Source organism: Theropithecus gelada, chromosome 15 (assembly GCF_003255815.1).
Source record: "Theropithecus gelada isolate Dixy chromosome 15, Tgel_1.0, whole genome shotgun sequence".
Lineage (NCBI taxonomy): Eukaryota > Metazoa > Chordata > Mammalia > Primates > Cercopithecidae > Theropithecus > Theropithecus gelada.
This window is the reverse complement of record NC_037683.1, coordinates 79625792-79636315: the sequence shown is the minus strand read 5'-3', so window position 1 is coordinate 79636315 and position 10524 is coordinate 79625792.

Genomic DNA, 10524 nt, shown 5'->3' with positions numbered 1-10524 from the left:
TTCATGAATCAATCAGCAGTGAATTATTTTTGAATGTGCTCATGCAATATACTCCAAGTCTCTTAGCTATATTTTGCAGATGAACAGGAGTGGATTTATCATGAAGCAAATGAGGCTTAAGTTGGCCTCTTACGTACAGGGGCCCATTTCAAGGCCCCAGGAGAATCCCTAGTGATTTCATATTTGTAATTTATATTTTTTCTTAATGATACTCTTCCTTCATCCCCAACACCACTTTTACAAGCTTGAGATCCCACAGTAACTGAATCTATCCCTGGGAAAACTAAGATATTCTCATTTGGAGAATTACAAAATGAGAAGTAGCAAGACTCTCTTTCTTGTTATCAGGCTAGGTCTATCATCATGTGCATCAGATATTGCTTTGCCTTTATCACTGATTTCAGATGGACAACTTTTGCTTTGTGGGTAGTTTGCTTCTCATATGTAGGCCAGTTCACTTTTTCTAAAGATCTGTCTTCAGAGTGATGGTGACAAAAACGTGCCTGCTGAACCCAAACTACAAGGAGCTTAATTGATCAAGGGGCCAGCAGGCGAGCTCTGAAAATCCGTCACCTTATTTGTACCAAGGCAGTGCTCCGCAGGAGCTGGCTGCTCATGCAGCAGGAATACTAAGGCAGAGCTAGTCTGGGGAGATGTAGGATTCTTCTGACGGCTGGCTTTGACATAAGGACCCCCTGACAGTATTGCTGAAACCTCCTTAAACTTCATGGCAGTTTAGTAGATGCTTCTACTTAATTTTCCTTCCCTTTCTCCTTCACTTGGGGTCAGACTTGCATAATGGTCTGATGGCTTTCCCTGGTTTGTCCCCATTTTCTGTCACACAGGCATTTCCCTTAATAAAATTCTTATACTCTGAATCCTGTCTTAGTATCTGCTTTAGAAAATGCAAACTAACACACTGAGTTAATAGGAAAACCTAGGACTGGATGTTAGAATGCATTAATCAAGTCTCACTGAATTTTCAGGGATCTTAGTAAATTAAAACTTGAAAATAAAAATACTCATTGTCATGACCTCCCCGTCTTTCACTTTTGCCCACACTTGACATTTCCTTTTTTCGCTTCTATCTATATCTTGTTTATAATGTGAATCCCAGCTCCAGTCCATCTCTTCCATGGAACCTTCTTGATTTTCTCTCTTCTGAGTTCTTATGGTCCTGGCCCTATGAACTTAAACATCATGGTAATTCTTGATTTAATGGTCAAATAGTCAATCTTCAAAATCCCCCAAGGGCTAGCTCAGGCTAACAACTTCTATATGCCCTTCTTCTATAAAGCTTATAGACTAGTATTTTAAAAATTATGTTCTAGTAACAGCAATAGACTATGTATATTTTAGAAGAGAAAGGGTCCATGGTCAAATAAATTTGGAGGAAATACCCATGATGTATATGGCCATTTCTCAGATACTTAACTGCACGCCAGTGCAGTAAAGACTTGGAAACAAACTATGGGAATGGTTTCAGTTAACTCCATGTTCCCCAAACCTATTTGATATTGCAAACCTTTTTCCATAAAATTACTATTAACAGCCACATGGATTTATTTTTTACAACACAATTTGAAAATATGTGTTGATATTTCTGAAGATATTTCTTTCAGAGGTGCATTTGTATTAAGTCAGTCTCTGGATGTATTGAATAGGGGTAAGGAGGAGGCAAATCAGTTGGCAACATTGGCAGGTGGGGAAGCTTCTGGACCTCAGCCATGAGATCAAAATGAAAGAGGGCAGGGTAAACTAAAGCCTGGTGTACAAAGCAGGGACTGGGAAAGCAGGTCCAAGAATGGCCTGAGCTTATTCTTACCAGTTAATGTTTAAAGGGGACAGTGACAGGTTATTTTTCTTTCTTCACAGGAATCACATAATCAGCACCTGTAGGGAATACCCTTCAAAGATGACCCAAGAGTTTCTGGTCACTGCTTTCCTTTGCAGGCTTTCTCAGCATTTATACGGTTTCCTTTCCAGTGCGATTATAAGCCAAGATTAGGGAAAATGTCTTACCATTCTTTAATTTCCCTCAATACTTTGTATTCTTTCATTCATCCAATAAATCTTTATTATGCCACTACCGTGTGCCAGACAATGTTCTTGGTAATAGAGATACAGCAGTGAACCAAACCCAGCGAGGTTCCTGTCCTCATGGAACTTACATTCTTATTGGGTAAACAGATAATAAACCCAATAAGCTGAAATACAACAAATATTAGTGGCAAGTGCTATAAAGAAAATAAAGTGGGATAAAGGATTAAAGGGCACACCAGAGACAGAGGAGACACCTAATAAATATTGGTTATGTATGACTTTTGAATGGCCTCAGTGATTTTCTGCAGCCCTCAAAGAGAATGTAACAGGAGGAAAGTGCCACTGTGGCTTGCATAGGTGTGATCATTTTTTAAATGGTGACAAAACCTCAAAAGTGGGCAATACATTGATGCCTTGTCTCTGTTATTCATCAGCAGGCAAACGTTCTATCTGCAGCCGTCAGAACTACATATTTATCACAGTTCCTCTTACTATTAGCATCTTCAACATGCTGCTACCTTCCCCACATCCTCCTACCCATTACCCCCTTGTAATTACTGCAATAATTTCAGATTAAGATGTTAAAGTCCAAAATGTTTGTGAAAAAAATTGGCAAGCTGTCACCTCCAAATACCCAGCTGAATTGCCAAATGAATAATAATGCACAAATGCTTGCTGGAAAAATAATAAATAAAAGCTTTTTGTTGTGTAATAAATCCTTTTCTATAAACTACCCGAGGAAACTGGCTCTAGGCTTATCACATTTTCCTCCAAGTAAGCGGACCATTTTATTTCATTCTTTTCTACACTTTATTTTTTTCCAAGAGCTGCTGTATGGTCCTATCCCATTGTTTTTCGTGAAATATGAATGCCACAGGAATGTATGGGGAAAGATGCCAGCTACATGGCTGTTGATAGGAGCCACTAGTGACTGGAATAAGTGATTAGTTCAGAAAGTGGCAGCCGAATGGGAAGTGTGCATTGTGGGAAGACAGAGTTATTTTATTAACCGTTAGCCAAAAGAGAAGACTTAAAAAAAAAAACAAAAAAAACTCTGAGCGGCTGGATTTAAGGGCATCCATCCTGCCCATTGCAGAGCAGCTCTGTTCATGAGGAAGGGGAAGAACAACACAAACCACTTGGGCTGGATTTGGACATTCGTGGAAGGCTCCATTATGTTTGGGGCAGACCATGGGCAAAGCTGTACCCAAGAGCTCATTGTCACACGTGAGGAATTGGCGAGGCATGACAGATAATCAGGCAATAACTGACACTCTACATATACTATGTTATCTATGTATACAGGATTGGCACATATGTTGTCACCTCGTTTGATTCATCAAATAATCCTAGGAAAGGGATGATTTTGCCTGTCTTAAAGATGATGCCATTGAAGTTTAGAGATGTTAAGTAATTTTTTTAAGGTTACATAGCCAGCAAGTGGCAGAGCTAGAATTCAAATCCAAGTCTCTCTGACTCCCTAGCTGGGGCTTTAGCCACTCTTCAAAGTTCCCCACTCTTCTTTCCCAGATTCAGAGAAAGAGGCAGAATCTGGCAATAGACAAGGTACACCCTCCTCCTCTCCACCGGCCCCACGCTCCTACACGAGGCAAGCATTGCTGAGCTATCAAGGCCACTGACATTGGGTGAAGCCAAAGAGGCCTGGGTGACCTGCTCATCACCCATGGGGCAGGTGCACCTGCAGCCACAGTACTGGTATCCTCAAAGACACAAAAGACCTCAGACAAAGATCTAGGAAAGTTTAGCATCGAAGAAAAGTAGATGTTAGAAAAATCCGTGGAAGGCTAGGTTGAAAATTCGACTAAGGAGAATCATTGATGGTTAATGGAGTGCTAGAGTCAATGGTGGGGAGAAAAGAGGATAGTAGGAACCTGTCCTAAAGAAATGTTTAATAATAGTTTATTGGAAAAGTAACTTCGGCATGGGACCAATAATTGAGGTTTAAAAGTATAGTGTACAAAAACAAAACAAAACATAGTGCACATGACAAGTGGGACTTGAGGGTAGAAAACAAGAAGTTCAGGCTTCTGAAATGAGACATCAGGACTGGTGCATTGTAAGTCAGGCTGGCAGCCAAATAAACAGCCAGGGAAGGTGGGTGGGAGACACTTAAGCTCCACCTTCCTCTCACCTGATTGGGCCTAGAGTGGCTGGGGGTGGGACTAAATTGACAGATGGGCATTACCTTGGCTGTATGGAAACCAACCAGAATATGTTTTGAGGCAGATTTCTTCCTTCCTCCTCCCAGATAGTCTATGTGCTCTAGTTTCCAGAGCCTCTACCTCTGTGCCATGCTCAAATCTTTCCTTCTACTCTGAGTCCTAAAAACTCCCCAGGTCTAATGCTAGTAGAAGTCCTTCTTCATTGCAAGAATTTCTCTCCACGTTAGCAAGAAACAAACACTTGATAACTAAGTCATACTACTGGAAGAACGATGAACGTCTCCTTACTGCCGATTATGTTAACCTTCCCAATGACTTGTTTTCATTTTTTGAATAGAAGTTTGTTAAATCAAAGGAATGCTTTCCTAATAGTGGGATTATAGGAGAGAAGTTTTTTGAGAGTGTGGTGATGGGGCAGGAAACTGAGGTGTAAATGGGGTCCCTTAAAACTATTTGGTCTTCTTGTTCAGATTTTGATTCAGCTCATGTCTATCAAGACTTTAATAAGCACTAAGCCCCAAGCTGCTTGTCTTCCTCCCCACCATGATCAAGGTCTGGAGGACAGAGGTGGTTTCTTGAAAGTGAGTAAATGTTTGTTCATATTGTTTTCAACAAGACTAAACTGGGAAAAAAAAAAACCCAAAAACCCTCAAAGTCCTTTTAGTGATTTCTACAGTGCTGGGAATTACAGGCTTTTTAAGTCCTTGTCCTCTACTGTAGAAACTGCCTACTCATTCCAATTGCCTGATGTTTGCTAATTAAGCATCGTTAAAGGAAGAAATTAACTCATTTGCTAAATGCCACCTAAGTTTCTCTGTACATTCAGAAAAAGCATTAAATCCAATCCTGAGACTGTAATTTCAACCTAATTCCAACTCTTGCTTGCTTTAGGGATCAAAATAGTTATGCTGCAGGTTTACTAATATCAACAATGGCATCGATGTCAAAAACGAATGATGACCCCGACACTGATCATGATGCTGAACGCTGTTTATGTTACTTTTTAAATCCTTTGTTTCAAAAGCTACCAAAAATTCTCCACATTTTTAGAAATCTTTTATTGAAGCATCGTCATTAGTATAATTTCTGATCAAATAAATCCATTGCTGAGATGTTCATACAGCATTCTCTGTGCAAGACAGAGATGCAGAAAATAATAAATGAATATAGATAAGAGTCTGATACAGACATTCAGGATGAGATACTTTTTAATTGAGAAAATAATTGGACAGATTTTCATTCATTGCACATGTTTTCAAATCTATTTACTGTATTTGTCATCTCCCTTTCTCCTTCTCTCCATTGTCCTGCTGTCTTTTTTATTCTTTTCTTTGGTTCTCGTCTCATCTTTCACTCTCCTTTTCAGCAAACAAATCAGGGAAAGAAACAGCCTCCTAGATAATGAATTGTATTTTAAATTTGGTTTGTTTTCAGGGACTGTAGTCCTGACTTAATGTATCAAATGAAGCTCCAGGATTTAATCAAGGAAAGGAGGCCATCAGGAAAAAGAAAATCAACTCTGCAGGTTGGCTGAAAACAATTTGCATTTTGGGAGCTGTGCATTAGGGATGTTTGGTCCAAGCTCTTTCATGGGGAGACAAAATGAAAATGATGCGCTTTATTACTTTAAAAGTCATACCCTTCTAATAACAGGGAGAGTAGGAAGCTTTTCTGATTTATTCTGCTGAACTATCACTATCTGGAGTCATTTGCACTCATGGACCACTGGGAGAACATTAATTGACTAAAAAGAGGTTGCTATTATTGTCGAGGCAGCATTGTGTATCCTCCTGAAATGGCTGATCCTGACCCGGGCTCTTGACTTTGCCCCCTCAGACTCTAGCTTTCATGGGACTGGATGGATTTACTGCCAGAGGTCAAATAGTGCCAGACTGAAAAGCTTTATCAATTCCAGAACCTCACTGAGTACCTCCTACTAGGAAATTTGAATGTGAACACCTTGGTAACATCTCAAACACACACTTGTGAGCCTTTGCCTATAATTCAAAGCAAACCGAAAAAGAAGTTATTCCCACTGTGTTGCAAAAATTGAAATGGAAAAAGAACTGTTGATTCTAATTCCTCAACCCAGGACTTTAGATGCCAATAAAGATTGCAAAGAATAAACACCCACTGAGTGCATCCCAGAAACTTAATTATTTTCTTGTTATTTAACATTTACAGTAGTAAGAGTGTGTTGGCACTGCTGGGCTCCTTTAAAGAGCCGTGCCGGAAGTCCTCAGTGTACCCACAATGATGGCTGCACTTAAGGTTAGGAATCCAGGAATACTAATATGGAAAATTGTTTTTCCCATTTCTTTTCTGTGCTGCCCTAGAAAGATCTTACACCTCTTGCCCTTTAAGGTAGTAGCACTAGTTCCCATTCTTTTGGGTTCCATGTATATTAGGCCATCCACATCTACTGTAAAAAAAGAAAAAAAAAAAAAAAGGAAGAAGGATTTTGAGGAAGAGCATAAAAGAAAGGGGGTGTTCGAAGAAGAATATGCTTCAGGGCAATTGGGGGGTTGCCTCCAGAGCAAAACGGAGATTAGAGGAGAGGTGGGAGAGAGATAGAGAAGGATTTACCTGATGAATAACCCAGAACTTGGAAGTGATTCTGGGTAGATCTCTCAAAAGAGGAGAAAATTATTATATTTAAAAAGGGGTGGCCCTTGAAGAAGAATCATTTGAACATTCAGAAGCTACCTGGGTGCTGAATCATTGCTCTTCTCACTTCATTTTTGCAAGAATGAATAATTACACATTCACCCCATTGCCTGTGCCCGGGAATGATGTAAAGAAGGACTTCATTTTGTTATATGCAGGACTGACCCTGGCTATGCACTGGGGCATCTGCTGGCTCCTTCAGATTTATCCCTCATGAAAAGAAGACATTCATACAGCCAACAGACACATGAAAAAATGCTCATCATCACTTCCATCAGAGAAATGCAAATCAAAACCGCAATGAGATACTGTCTCACACCAGTTAGAATGGCAATCATTAAAAAATCAGAAACAACAGGTGCTGGAGAGGATGTGGAGAAATAGGAACACTTTTACAATGAAGTTTGTGGGACTGCAAACTAGTTCAACCATTGTGGAAAACAGTGTGGCGATTCCTCAAGGATCTAGAACTAGAAATACCATTTGACCCAGCCATCCCACTACTGGGGATATACCTATACCCAAAGGATTATAAGTCATGCTGCCATAAAGACATATGCACATGTGTGTTTATTGCAGCACTATTCACAATAGCAAATACTTAGAATCAACCCAAATGTCCACCAGTGACAGACTGGATTAAGAAAATGTGGCACATATACACCATGGAATACTATACAGCCATAAAAAAGGAAGAGTTCATGTCCTTTGTAGGGACATGGATGAAGCTGGAAACAATCATTCTCAGCAAACTATCGCAAGAACAGAAAACCAAACAGCGCATGTTCTCACTCATAGGTGGGAATTGAACAATGAGATCACTTGGACACAGGAAGGGGAACATCACACACCGGGTCCTATTGTTGGAGGGGGAGGAGAGGGATAGCATTAGGAGATATACCTAATGTAAATGACGACTTAATGGGTGCAGCACACCAACATGGCACATGTATACATATGTAACAAACCTGCACGTTGTGCACATGTACCCTAGAACTTAAAGTATAATAAAAACAAACACACACAAATTTATCTCTCATGGATATGACCCACCCTTTCCACACCCAACTTTGCTGACTATGTATAAAGCCAAAAAAGGATAGGGGTCCTAGTTACCCGAGGTCTGTGTATGTATGGGAAAGTTAGGGGTGTAGGGAAACTTGGCTTCATCTCTACCTGGGGGCTGCTGAATGCTTATCACACCCACAAGGGAGGGTCAGTAGCTAATGATCTCCGTGTTAAAAATAAAAAACCAAAACCCTAGATTGTTAGCCCATGACTTGCCCTACCTTTGCCTTCTGTTCAGGAGGGATTTAATTCTGCTTAAAGTAAATGGCAACCACACAACCTGCCATGTTTTTGGACCCCTTCGTCACCTAATTTTCTCATTAGGCTTCAGTCCTGTTGGCACAATGAGGCTGGACCCTGAGAAGCCACATGGGCTGGTGCGAGAGAATGGGAACCACAGTAAAACATGCATTTTTGGGGAGACTCAATGGAGTGACCCAGAGCCAGCTTATTGCATCTTAGAAAGTTATAGGAAAGAAGATTTATATTCTGTAGGTTAGTTTGAAAGTGGGGGAAGAGGTTATAAACTGGGAAGTCAACGAAGTGCTTTTGAAAAAATATTTGCTGAACATTTTAAGGCGTAGGTTTCTGAGAGTACGGTGTTTTTATTTCTTCCCAGATACTCTGCCTTTAAATGCAGATCCAGCTGTCTGCTGTATGTAGTCTGAGACAAAGGTTAATTTCCAGTGCTTGAATTACCCACACCACTTGTGGCCCTTATCCTGTAGGCAGAATTTGTGAAACATCCAAATAGTCACCTGTCCTGGAGCTAATGTACCTGCCCTGATGAGGGAGACAGGCAAAACAAGGTCTGCCCTCTTCCTGTATGTGAACCCCTGAAAGTGTCACCAGGCAACGATTTGGAGAATGTGTGGGTGAGGGATGAATGTTTTGACCCTTTAGTTATTTCAACTGGAGCAGAAGAGAAGAACCCATGGCAACATCCAATTACAAACATCTTTGTTCTTATTTGAGACTGATAGCTATGCTTTTTCTTAATCTTTGATAGAAACATATTTCAAAAAGCAAACACACAAAATTCTGTTTTAACAAAGAACCTTTAGAAATAGTGTAATTTTCCAAAATAACTTTTCATTGCAGGAACTTTAAACATTGTGTTTTTCCTCCGTAATCAGATAGGATGATAACTGGAATGAGCTCATAGCCTTATTATTCCTTGCTCATAAGAGACAAAAGTCTGTTGATCCAATGGTTTCCATGGGGGGAGAAAAATTCCTATATGGGTATGTCAGGCAAGTAGGCCTTAGGACTCCCTCTATCCCCATCCTGAAGACAATTCATTTAGTGCTAGAAAAATCACCTCATTGCCACCTCTGCACCTTGGGATCTGCGTGCATAATTGCTCATACAATTATTAGGATAAACACTGATTCACTGTTAGTCTGAAGCTATACAGCCAAATTTAATATAAGATTCAAGGTTTTTATTGCCAGGGTTCAAATGCTAAAGTCATATTCCAATTTCTGTTAAATTAGAGAAAAAAAAATAAGACCTAGTATTTTCTAAAAAGTTGGAGGAAGGAAACATACAGCCTAAGGCCTTTTTATCAAATGCAATTAGGTTCAGCTGAATATGGTAGACAATCCAACGTGGCTTAAGATAAGGATTTTAATTTTTTAGCAGGAAAAGGATGTCTAGGCAGGTAGGATGACTCGAAGCAAAGAGTGGAAACCCAGATTCTTCTGTCTTTATGTTCTACAATACTTAGGGCTTGATTTCTATCCTGAAGGTCATATTCTAGTCACAAAATAGTCACTGTGGCTCTAGCTAAAGGCAGTGGTTCTCATAGTGTGGTCTCCAGACCAGCAGCCACCTGGGAACTAGTTACAAATGAAAATACTCTGGCCGCACCTCAAACCACCTGCATCAGAAACTGCTGGGTGGGACTCACTGGTGTTTTGAAAACAGGTGCCCACCCCACCAGCTGAGGCACCTCCCTTGAAAGCCCCACCAAATGACTTCCAGATACTTTTCCCTGCACCCCACCCCAGCCTTCCCAAACCTGGAGATGTTGGCTTTAGTTGAGCACATTGTCACTGTCAGGCCTGAGCCCAAGCCAAGTCATCGCATCCCCTGTGACTTGCACGTATATGCCCAGATGGCCTGAAGTAACTGAAGAATCACAAAAGAAGTGAAAATGCCCTGCCCTGCCTTAACTGATGACATTCCACCGCAAAAGAAGTGAAAATGGCGGGTCCTCGCCTTAAGTGATGACATTACCTTGTGAAAGTCCTTTTCCTGGTTCATCTTGGCTCAAAAAGCTCTCCCACTGAGCACCTTGTGACCCCCACTCCTGCCCGCCAGAGAACAAATCCCCTTTGACTGTAGTTTTCCTTTATCTACCCAAATCCTATAAAACGGCCCACCCTTATCTCCCTTCCCTGACTCTTTTCCAACGCAGCCCACCTGCACCCAGGTGATTAAAAAGCTTTATTGCTCACACAAAGCCTGTTTGGTGATCTCTTCACACGGACACGCATTGACATTTTGTGCCATGACTCTGACATTTTGGTGCCATGACTTGGATCGGGGGACCTCCCTT